The following is a 13,401-nucleotide window of genomic DNA, read 5'->3' on the forward strand; positions in this document are numbered from 1 at the left end:
AAGACCAAGTAACATACCCTTTGGAGAGTACCAGAAACCATCAAAAGGCTGGAAAGAATATAAGTCATTTCTATCCAAAAAAAATCTGACATTCTGTAAGCTTCATAGTACTGGCATGCCTTAGTATTGTTCTCCTCACCTTGTGCTAACCTTGAGATATAACACTTTTGAAACAGTAGTAACAGCAGATATGGAAGAAAGTGTTTGCAGCTATTCAAAAGCATCATTCTAAGGATCCCTTATTATTTGGATTTACATGGACTCTCCCTAGAATTTTCTCACTCACCACACTTATTTTTAGTCTACCAAATTCAATTTAGTAACCAAATTCAACATCTGAACATTTTTTTTACCTCATGTGTTTACAGCAACAAGACACATTAAGTACAGTATATAGCCATCTGAATCATGTAAATAGAACAATGAGGACTTTGATAAAAATATTTAACATGGGAAGTCCATGTGATTAGTTTTTCTACATATAGGGCTGAAACCCTCTAGCATATTCCTGAATATTCGATGAATCTCTGTGTGTAAATGGCTCTGTATATGACTCAAAAATTCAAGTGCCATTCTAAGTATTACTCTGTAAGAGTTATGCTTGTCTAATATGAGACCTAACATAGATATAGAAACCACTGGGATCCTGAGGGTGTTTTCAACATAGAGAAAAGCCCCTTCACTATAGTTGGAACATTTATTGGTTTAAGGAATTTGTTAAAAATCTCTGTCTAATCATTATCTGACCACTGCACTAATCAAGTAGAGAGAGAGAAGTTAGCACAATTAACAAAACATACTTGATTAAAGAAGACCATTCAATAAGCAAGACAAGAAGTCACAGAAAGACAAAACATTCTATAAACCCTGCTTCTACAGTCACACAAACGTGTTTAAAATATCTAGTTTTTAATAACAAAAAATGAGGCACAAAAAAGAACAACTGTACTTGAAATAAAATCAAGTAGCAGAAAACTACCCTTGGAATCCAGATGTTGCATTCGTTTAAAAAATAAATCTTTAATTATTATGATCATATTCAAAATCCAAATTATTATATTGAACTCATGTCGCTTAAAGTAATAACAATAAAAAGATAGAAATTATAACAGTAAACAAATATAAATAATGGGAATGAACTTTACAAAAAATGGTAACTCACAGTAAGATTCAATAGAAGAATTATTATTTAAAGATAGATAAGTATTAACTCTTGGAATTTTTTCCAGTTTGTGTTGCTTTCTTATATCCTTTTAGTTAACTATAATGTTTATTTTTTAATTTATTTTTAATTTTCTACTATATATGTGGACCATATTTCTTCTCCCTCACACCTCTTAGATCTCCTTTTCTCTATCCACGCAAATTCATATTCTTTCTTTAATCAAATTATAAAAAGTAAAACTTTTAACAAACCAAAATTACAGAACAACAACAAAAGGTGTAACATCAATTCTGTGTTGTCCCACTACTCCTGAGAAGTCCCCTGCCTCTGCTGTGGGTGATAAACACAGCATCATCTTATTGTTTTTGGAATTCAATTATATATATATATATATATATATATATATATATATATATATATATATATTTTTAAGTCAGGGGAGAGCGCGAACGCAGTCCCCCACTACCACAAATTATGCAGTCGAGTTTCCCGCATTTGGGGAAATCGCAGGGGTCAGCACACCCCAAAGTGCAATGGGTGAGCCTCGCCCTGGGAAAACCACCTTCGTGATCATGGTGTCTCCCCTGCCAGGTAAGTATCAATTATATATATTTTAACAGTGAGAAATGAATCTCTCAAAGCATCAAACTTTCTTAAAGTGAGGCTTGCTCTTTAACAAGGTGGAAGATGTGTCAAAAATCAAATGTATGTGATAGCAACTTATAATGGATATTGAATCCAATATGAGAGAAATATGAGAGAATTTTCTGCTGGTATGCATTTTATATAGTCCTAGTCACTTAGGGCACAGATATCAGTTTTCTTTTTTTTTTTTAACATTTTAAAGGTTTCAATATTATTTCAATGGAATGATGCACGTTATCACATTGTCCAGGCCCCTCTAAAAATATTGAACCATTGAAGCGATATCAGGTCACAGTGCTTTGTCTCTTTTCTCACTCTGTGAACCACTATGATACCTTGAGTTGTGTTTGTTAGCCTTCTTTTACAGAAGAGAGAAAAGGAATATAAAATAGTACGGGTAGATAATTAGAACTTATTTCATATTCATCTACCAACCTGGGCACGCTCCTCTGTCTATCCAGCTGGGTGAATCTACTTCTCACATTTTATTACATCATGTTTCTCCGGTCATGCCATACAATACTTCTCAAAATTACAAGACAGCCATCTTCTTCCCCATAAAATTGTATGTTTCTCATTTAGCAGCAACTGCCATATAGGGTCAAGTATCCTGAGGTAGAATATGTAAGCTAATTATGAAGCTGGTGAGATCAGAGATCTAACTCTAATTAATCAGTTTCTTGCTTTAGGATCAGAACTTGAGAACAATCTATATGCATGAACTTCAAACTATTACTTTAAGGTTCTGTGACCCTCAATTTCCAAACACTCTAATAAAATAGAAAAATTGATATATTAATGTGCAGATCAAGAAGTGTGTTCAATCATTCAATCACTCTGAGGTTTTAACCAAGCATGGAAATCTAGAATAAGTGTGTGTGTATATGTGTGTGTGTGTGTGTGTGTGTGTGTGTGTGTGTGTGTGTGTGTAATTAGAGAAATTAAATTCAGATGATTGAGAAAGAAGGTGAAGAAAATAACCATATAACAGTGAGAGAATTGGTATCATTTAAGTAACACTGTGATATAAATCTTGTCTCAATATTCGTGCTATAAATATCCAATTCATTGTCTGTAAGCCAAGGGAATTTATAAATTAAACAAAGCACACACTAAAATCACACTAAAATATTAATCTCCACATTATAACTAAGTAGTCTATGTGTTTGCATTGATGTTCCAGCTATTGTACCTGAATGTTAATATCTCTCTATCACATTTTTTTTTCTGTTTCAGTCCTTAACAGTTTATTTTTTCAGCATTTGGTAACATTCATACAATTGTTTCTCTTCTTTGATGGAATCCAACTCAATAATTTTGGAAGACTTTTTCAAGCAACTGAGACAGAATCAATTTGGAAGTTGCCAGTTTTATGCTTAGGAATAATATAATATATGCACTTTGGGGACCTCCCATTGGCTTCTTTTCAGAATGAACATTTCTCAAAACATAGGATGGTTAAACGCAGTGTATAACAGTTACAGCAAATTAAAATGATATTAAATTATAGGAACACCTTCATATATTATACATATTTTAACAGAAAGTATCAGAGAGTGCCCACATCCAGTTTGGAGGAAAAAAATAATGTTAAGATATACTTACTATCCCAAAATATCCAGCTGGCTAAATTCAACTTATAATTTGTCTTAATCTAAGCTGGGCTGAAATTCAGCCTAAAAGATCATAACAAAGGAAGTGGTGAGACTAAAATAAAGCTGACGAGACTGCTCAATCTTACATAGTAACTTCACTCATAAAAAAATATTCCCTGGCTTCACTTTCAATTAAAATCGCAGTTTGACTCTTTCATTTCATTCCTGTAGCTGATACTTCCTTAGAGACAGACATCTACTAGCCCCTAGGCTTATCTGCTATTCCTCTCAATAAATTATCTCCTTTCAGATGACGCTTAGCAAATATAAATATCGTTTGAAATGCATTTTCAAATACTACTGAGCTGTATTCAGTTCATCAAGAAATATTTAGAATATCAATGGGAACTAAATTGCCTTCCTCTTTGGCTGTAGTTGGCATAACTAAAATAAACATCAATGAAATAAAAGTTAAAAGGCGAGGTTGTTAGCTTGACATTCATTAACTGGGTCTGTACAAAGTTTTCTGATATTTGTATTGTTTTCTGTGAAATGAAGATTTTTATTAGTTGATATCCAAATTACATCTTCAAGTTTAAAATACTATTTTGACTGTTGTGCCAAAACATGAGGTATTAAAATTTTATTATTTAATTATATTATTATTTTTTATTATCAAGAATCAAATAAATAGCATACCTTTGTGCTCTAAGTCTGTATATATTGTATGGTTACAAAATACAGACAAACATGCACACACACACACACAGAGCACACCGGGGGTGTGGGGCTCATTTATTTTCTTCATTTTTGGTTCATAACTACTCTACTGGTTAGTCATTTGCCATCTTGATACCAGCTAGAGTCATCTAGATATAGAAAATTCAATTAGGAAAATTAATCCATCGGATTGGCCTGTAGAAAAGTCTGTGGGCCATTTTTTTGATGAATGGTTGATATGAATGGGCCAAGTCAACTATGGGTAGTTATGACCACAGGACAGATTATCCTGAGATGTGTAAGAAAGTAGGCTGGACAAGGCAAGATGAGTAGGCCAGTAAACAACATTCCTCTATGGCTTCTGCCAAAGTTGCTGCCTCTAGCTTCCTGCCCTTGCTTTTTTTAGAGATAGACTCGATCTGAGTCAAAAAAAAAAAAAAAAAAAAAAACTTTTGTTCCCCAAGCTGCATTTGGTCAGTGCCTTATCACAGCAATAAAAAGAAAACACGACATGTATGAAGGAAAACTTCATGGATAGCATACTTCTCTGTTTATATATAATTCATTTCTGTGACTCAAAGTCACATCATCAGTGGTCAATTCTAAGGAACCCCTTTCTAGCATGAGCAAACTCTACCTTTAGTTGACAGGAGAGATAATCAATCAGAAAGGGATGAAGTTTTGAGTAAAGAAGACTTGTTACAGCAACTGATCCCTGCTCCTGACATAACCCATAAGGTGTTTAGTTGTCCGCATTTTGGGGGGGGGGGGGATTGTATTTTAATTATAGCACTTCTCCCTTCTCTTTCCTGTCTACAAAGTCTCATATTCCCTTCTATACTGTCCTTCAAATTCAGGGGCTCATTATTTATCAAATATTGTTGCACGATAAATATTCCCAAATATAACCATTTGAGTCCATATAAGGTTACTTGTGTGTTTTCAGGGTTTACCATTGGCATTGAACAACCAATTAGAATGGTCTGCCCTGGGGAGAGCAACATCTTTCACTGTTAGCTTTTTTTCAGTTGCTTGTAGTTGTTTGGGTAGGATTGTGACCCTCTGGGCTTTTCCTGCACTTTGGCAGGTCACTGGTTCCTTCCTATTCACCTCATGTTTAGGCAGCCTTGTTGCTTCCTGTCCAATAAACACAATTTCACTATCACTAAAAAGTAAGCTAGATTTCCAGGACTAATCATAGTATCTATCTTGCTGTTTGGGCCTTAAGTCCTCTTGGAGACCCATCAGTTAACACTGAGGTATGTGTGCCACTACTGCACCTTACAGGTAAGTGTGCCACACTGCTCATTGGTCTAGTTCATGAGTATCTAGTCTAAGGAGGTCAAAGTGGCTAGAAATTGAAGCAGTTAGTTAAATTGTATTTGCAGCCAAGAGCCATGAATGCATGCTAATGCTCAGCTTGCTGTCTCCATTTTTATTAGATATTCTCCTTATTTAGATTTCAAATTTTATCCCTTTTCCTGGTTTCCCCTCTGAAAATCTGCCCCCCCCCACACCAACCCACCCACTCCAGCTTCCTGGCCGTGGAATTCCCCTACACTGGGGCATAGAGCCTTCACAGGACAGAAGGCCTCTCCTCCTATTGATGACTGACTAGATCATTCTCTGCTACATTTGCAGCTGGAGCTATGAGTCCCACCATGTGTAGTCTTTGCTTGGTGGTTTAGTCCCTGGGAAGCTCTGGCCTCCTGAGAGGCTCTGCCTCTTTTTCACAGTCCAATATCCTAGGTAGAAAAGAGTACCTTGTATGTACAATGGATAGGTCTTCCTGTCTCAATTAATTTCATAAAGAAAATCCCCACAGACTTTGCCAGAAGCCTGCCATTCAGATAATTCTAGATTATGTAAATTTGATAATTAATGATAACTTGTACCAAAGGTTGTGGTTTGAGTTTTGTTTTAGTTTCTTCTTTCCTTTCTTTCTTCCTTCTTACTTCCTTCTTTCCTTCTCCCTTCCTCTCTTTCTCTCTTTCTTTCTTTCTTTCTTTCTTTCTTTCTTTCTTTCTTTCTTTCTTTCTTTCTTCCTTCCTTCCTTCCTTCCTTCCTTCCTTCCTTCCTTCCTTCCTTTCTTCCTTTCTTAACACAATGTACACCATAAAGTTAAAGTGAACTTAATTAGAAATCAGTAACCAAATACTATTTGGCTTTAATCTTGGCTGCTTTGACTGAGTTCCAGAGATTTCAGTTTATCCCTGTCTGCCACCTCTGACAAGGCTAACCATCATAATAGAGAAAATCTGTTCATCTCAAGGCATCTGAGAAACACAGTAAGGAACTAGGCACAAGAAAGTACCAAGACGTTTAATCCCATCAATAGTGCTTTATCTCCTAATAACCCAATAGCCTGTTGATGACATTAGCACCTTTGTGACCTAGCCACCTCTCATGAGCATTTCTACCTAGGGACCAACCTCCAACAAAGAAGCTTTTGGAACTCCCTGTCTCTAAACCATAATGAGGCAGATCCTGCAAAAATCACCATTTGGAAATTAAATAAAACACTTCTGAAAGTGTAATTCATCAAGTTTGTCAAAACAATATATTATCACTTAATAGTAGCATAACTCAGCTCCAATAACAAAAATGTGTGAGATGCAAATAGTCAAACCTTACTAAAGTTGATTTCAAAAAATGACAATCAGTCTGTATCTCCCAATAATTCCTTATTTGTAGTTAAAATTTTCCACAAGGAAGTGTATTTTATATGAAAATGCTTTATTAAAAGGAAAAATTTCACAAAATACAAAATGAGAACATTGATTGAACATAATTATGTACTTTGTATGCATCCAAGAAAAGATTTACACATTAGTATTGTACAGAGTAAAAATGTATATCATTAATAAAAATGAAGGTAACAATCCAAACAGGAATGGTGGTATAGTTTTGTTATCTCAACACTTGGAGCTACTGCTGAAAGATTGCTAGAAGTTCAAGGTCCAACTGTGTTAATAGTGAATGCTCTGGAAGCCAGTGTAGCATTCAGAACTCTCTCTCTCTCTCTCTCTCTCTCTCTCTCTCTCTCTCTCTTTTTAAAATCAAACCAACTAACCAACAAACCAACCAAACAAACAAACAAAAAACCAGGGGATAAAAAGATGATGTTTTGGTCAGGAGAACTGTCTGCTCCTTTATAGGAAACTGGATCAATTCTGAGAATTCACACTGTGGCTCACAACCATCACTAACTTCAGTTCTGTGGGATCTGACATTCTCTTCTGGATTCCTCAGGCCATAGGCAGGCACATAGTACTCAGACATGCATGTATGGTTTAATATATAGCTACAGAACATTTCACCCTAAAACAAAGGAATATACCTTCTTCTCAACACCTAATGGTACCTTCCTCAAAACTGACTATGTAATAGGACAAAAAACAAGACTCAACTGATACAAGAAGAATGAAGTCATCCCATGCACCCTATCAGATCACTATGGACTAAGGCTGGTCTTCAATAAAAACAAAAACAACAGAAAAACTGCATACACATGGAAGCTGAACTACTCTCTACTCAATGATAACTTGGTCAAGGAAGAAATAAAGAAATTAAAAACTTTTTTAAGATTAACGAAAATGAAAGCACAACATACCGAAACTTATGGGACACAATGAAAGCCGTGCCAAGAGGAAAACTCAAAGCTCTGAGGGCCTCCATAAAGAAATTGGAGAAAGCATACTCTAGCAGCTTTACAGTACATCTGAACGCTAGAACAAAAAAGAAGAAGAAGGAGGAGGAGGAGGAGGAGGAGGAGGAGGAGGAGAAGAAGAAGAAGAAGAAGAAGAAGAAGAAGAAGAAGAAGAAGAAGAAGAAGAAGAAGAAGAAGAAGAAGAAGAAGAAGAAGAAGAAGAAGAAGAAGAAAATACAAACAAGGGTAGAAGACGGCAGGAAATAATCAAACTCAGGACTGAAATCAACCAGGGAGAAACAAAGAGAACTATACAAAGGTTCAAAACACTAGGAGCTGGTTCTTTGAAAAAATCAACAAGATAGATAAATCCCTAGCTAGACTGACCAGAGGGCACAGAAACAGTATCCAAATTAACAAAATCAGAAATAAAAAGGGAGACATAACAACCAAAACTGAACAAATTTAAAAAATCAACAGATATTACTACAAAAGCCTATACTCAATAATACTGGAAAATCTAGATAAAATGGATGATTTCCTAGACAGATATCATGTATCAAAGTAAAATAAGGATCAGATAAACCATTGAAACAGTCCCATAACCCCTATGGAAGTAGAAGCAGACATTAAAAGTCTCCCAACCAAAAAAAGCCCAGGACCACATGGGTTTAGTGCAGAGTTCTATCAGACCTTCAAAGAAGACCTAATTCCAGTTCTTCACAAACTATTCCACAAAATTGAAACAGAAGATACTCAACCCAATTCATTCTATGAAGCCACAATTACTCTGATACCTAAACCACAGAAAGACCCAACAATGAAAGGGAACTTCAGACCAATTTCTCTTATGAATATTGAATGTAAAAATATTCAATAAAATCCTCACAAACTGAATCCAAAAATACATCAACGATCATTCACCACAATCAACTAGGCTTCATCCCAGGGGTGCAGGGATGGTTCAATATACAGAAATCCATCAAGGTAATCCACTATATAAACAAACTCAAAGGGGGAAAAAAAACATGATCATTTCATTAGATGCAGAAAAATCCTTTGACAAAATACAACACCCTTTCATGTTAAAAATCTTGGGTATGTCAGGAAAACATAATAAAAGCAATATAGAGCAAGCCAATAGCCAACATCAAACTAAATAGAGAGAAAATTGAAGTGATTACTCTAAAATCAGAGACTAGACAATGCTGTCCATTCTCCCTATCTATTCAATATAGTAATAGCCAGAGCAATTAGACAACAAAGGAAGTCAAAGGGATACAAATCAAAAAGGAAGGAGTCAAGATATTACTATTTGCTGATAATGTGATAATATACTTAAGTGACCCCCAAAATTCCACTAGAGAACTCCTACAGCTTATAAACAACTTAAAGTGGTTGGATATAAAATTAACTCAGCTTGATTTCTTCTAGAATGCAAGATTCCCAGCCCAGGGGTTACACTACCCACAATAGGCCCTCTCACCCTTGATTACTAATTGAGAAAATGCCTTACAGCTGGATCTCATGGACTCATTTCCTCAAGGGAGGCTATTTTCTCTGTGATAACTCCAACTTGTGTCAAGTTGACACACAAAACCAGCCAGTGCAGCTCTCTTTGCTGCTCTCCCACTTTCAGCAATTAGCCCTCTCAAAGTTAATGTAGAAACAAACAAAAAAAAAAAACAAAAAACAAAAAACAAAAAACAAAACAAAACAAAACAAAAAAACCCAGAATTCTACATCCTATTTACCTTTAACAGTGGTAACGAATAGCTAACAGTTCAAAAGGCTTGGAATTTGTTCAGAATTGAAATATTTTAGAACTTAAATATTCACAGGAGGGACATCCTGGATTTTGCATGATTTACACGACCTGTTTTAGCATTTACATGATTGTCTTCGACCTAGATTTCATTTACTAATATTAGAGAATGGTATTTTGATGAGCATCCTGCTATTTCAGGTTAAATTCTATCAGGTAACATGATATTTAATATGTTATTGTAAAGAGTCATAGCCAATAACTTTATTATAACAGTCAGCATATCCTTTTAAAAGGGTGATATAAATAATGAAGTACTTTTTGTTGATTAACACTTATTTTGTTTTAGTAAACTAAGTCATTGGACCTTTGAGTCTTTTTCCCCTTAAACATTTTTCCCCCTGGAAACACTGTTCTGTAATTAAATTGAATTTTAAGGTACATGCAAAAATAGTTGATGTTACATTATATGATCCAAAAGGTATGTTTGCTTCAAAATAATTCTGAACAGCATTCCCTGCAACACCTGCGTTGATTCAAAATCAAACTTAAGTAACACTATCTTGTATTATATTTTGATGTATGTACCAGGCTTACTAAGTTCAAATGTATATTTATTTTTATTTCTATTAATTATCTTATCTGTCAGATGGACAAAAAATAAGTGGAGAAAATAAATCTATGAGAGTAAAATTTCAAATTTACAAATACATGTGTGTGTGTCTGTGTCTCTGTGTATGCTATCTCTTGATTTTAAGAATGATTTTTCTTTCTAAGCAACTTTCCATTCTAGAAAGATACAGGCAAAAAAACCCAAAGTTAGTATACTCAATTTATGCCTGTAGAATTAATTCAAATATTATAATACAAAAAAAGAAAAAAATGAAAAGAATGTGGGCAAGAGTTTAAAATCATCTTAGCATCACCCATAGCCACTCTACACATATGCACTTTTTACTTCTCCCTTACAGGTTTTTCTTTTTAATTTTATGTTTTTGTGTGTGTGAGTGTTGTGCCTGTTTGTGTATCTAAGGATTACAGGGGTGCAGTACTAACAGGGACCATGAGAGGACGCTATATACAATGCTATATACAATGGGACTGGAGTTATAAATGGCAAAGAAACTAGTCCTCTTAAAAATTGCACCATCCCCGTAATCCCCAGATCTTGAAGGATATCTGTATGTCATATCTTGATAGCTAACAATAATAAGCAGAATTGTATCATTGATATTAATTGTTTTCTGCTCAACATCTATATGTCCCTCATTTTCCAAGTCTCCGATCATTTCATTGCCAGCTTCATAGGGGAGTCTGTATAAGAGAATATTCTGCTCTATGGATGTAGGAAATATATACTAATATACTATCTGAATAAATCTTATTTTGCAAACGATGGGATCATATATTCGTGAGATTATATATATTATACATATTATATATATAATTTTATATTATATAATATATATTTATATACAATATAATATATTGTATATATTTCATATATATATGAAAAAGCTTACCAATAAAAAGTACCGATATCTCACCTGCCTCTCAGTAAGGGAAAGTTATCGCATTGTTGAAAAGAATGTGTCTCAAAAGAGGAGTGGGGGGGAGGTCTGGAAGACTTTTGGGATAGCATTTGAAATGTAAATGAAGAAAATATCAAATTAAAAAAAAATTAAAAATTTTGAGGAAAAAAAAAGAAATTACAACCACAAAAAGTAAGTTACTCACTCCTGATAGAAGGTCAAATTCTACTTGTTTAAGAAACATTTTCTCGTTATTAATTATTAGAGATTTCTGTACTCTATCACGTGAAAACGGTTGGGTTTGCATGTGTTTCAGAGAAAAGTTTCTCTTATTGAGCAGCCATTTGTCCCAGCTAGCTCTTTTCTTCCAAGTGACAAAATACTTTCCAAAAGCAAATTAAGGGAGAAAGGATTTATTACAGTTTGAGAGAACAGATTTCACCATAGAGGCCCTGGTGTTTATAGTGGAAGAAGTATGTCAAAAGCCCTGTCCACAGTCAGCTATTGGATGGATCACAGGGCCCCCAATGGAGGAGCTAGAGAAAGTACTCAAGGAGCTAAAGGGATCTGCAACCCTATAGGTGGAACAACATTATGAACTAACCAGTACCCCGGAGCTCTTAACTCTAGCTGCATATGTATCAAAAGATGGCCTAGTCGGCCATCACTGCAAAGAGAGGCCCATTGGACTTGCAAACTTTATATGCCCCAGTACAGGGGAATGCCAGGGCCAAAAAGGGGGAGTGGGTGGGTAGGGGATTGGGGGGGTGGGTATGGGGGACCTTTGGGATAGCATTGAAAATGTAAATGAGGAAAATACCTAATAATAATAAAAATAAATAAATAAAAAAAGAACTATTAAAAAAAATTTTAAAAAGCCCTGTCCCACGTGTCCTAAATTGGCCAACAAGACGCACATTCAAAAGTTTCACAACCTCTCATATCTGAAGACGACTCAACATGTTTATTATTTCAGGTTATTTTTTATATTTCTTAGACAGGACATATCTAATGAGTTTTCAGATGATGGAGAACAACACACAGAGCATATGGAGATGTAAAGCCCTACACGAAAATAATGTGCAGTTTTTATGAATATAAACACATAGAACATCCTATGAAGGCAATCTGGAAGATTCTGACATTAAAAAATATATAAGCTATAATTCAAGCTATCGTTTTTATTCTTCAAGTATCTCTTTGTACACATACACACAAAATGTATTCAGAACAGAACAATGGTTACACTTAATAAATTTATCTACAAGGTGAAATCATACAAAACTGTTAAGACTCTGGCACAGCAATAGCATTTTGATGGGAAGTAACTGTGCTGTAGAAAAACAAATTGCAAAGAATATGTGCAGAGTGAGCCAATTAAAAGCAAAGGTACATATTAATTGTATGGATCATCCCATATATCATCATAGAGATCCTAAACTTTTAAAAGTTGAGGTTTCCAGACACTATTATTTTTCACTTCTGAATTATTGGATTTTGCAAGTCTGTCTTATTTCTCCAATCAGGAAAGAACATCAAGCTGCTTTTTAAAAAGATATATGGATGCTTGTTATTTCTTGGAGTTAATTAAAGAATTTTATATTATAGTTCAGATTTATTGAGCCACAAGGCAGAGAACCTAGGAAAATGCAATTACCCCAGTAGTCCTGTAGCCTATTGTTTTGTGTAACTTGGATACTGAGCTGAGACGAAACTATGCTTTCAATGAAAATGAATCCCGTGAGCCAGACATTTTGTGGATGGATTTATTTTTATAGTTCACTTAGTGTTTGTCTGAGGGAGAAAAAGACATAACATGAAAATGGGAACGATAACAATATTTCATTCTGTACCTTTCTTTATTGACAGTTGTAAGTAATACCTTATGTTTACATATCACCTACTTTAGAGAGTCAGGTATATTTATGGATGCCTATTTATCACCAGCTCATTCTTGTTCCTGAATTCAGAGATCTACAAGGTGACCATTTGAATAAATCCAGTCAAACAATTACTTAAGGACAGGTAATTCCTTAGGTCTGTGGCCAATTAAATTCAGTTTATTTTCTATTGTTGGGAATTGTTGTCTTGGATTGATGCCCTCTTGTGTTAAAAATAGAGTAATTAGCTCAATTACTGTTGTTTAAAATATCTTTGACTTACTGAAGAATACTTAGTAACATTAAAATGCTAATTCTTTAAAGTCTCAATTTCTAAATGAGATACATAATATTTTAAAATTTACATTAGGACAACCCTGTAGGTCTTGAGCCCTCAACTTTCTTTCATTTAACTTCCACAAAAAACCCACTCTCAGACCTGGACAGGTC

At 34.7% G+C, this 13,401-nt stretch overlaps 1 non-coding gene across 1 annotated transcript; it reads right to left on the minus strand.

Moving 5' to 3' along the window:
* Positions 1-1,599: 1,599 nt before the first annotated feature.
* Positions 1,600-1,764, minus strand: Gm22042. Its single transcript, XR_003955463.1, has one exon. It is a non-coding gene; the product is annotated as a U1 spliceosomal RNA (small nuclear RNA).
* Positions 1,765-13,401: the final 11,637 nt, after the last annotated feature.

This window comes from Mus musculus, chromosome 4 (assembly GCF_000001635.26).
Source record: "Mus musculus strain C57BL/6J chromosome 4, GRCm38.p6 C57BL/6J".
Taxonomy (NCBI): Eukaryota; Metazoa; Chordata; class Mammalia; order Rodentia; family Muridae; genus Mus; species Mus musculus.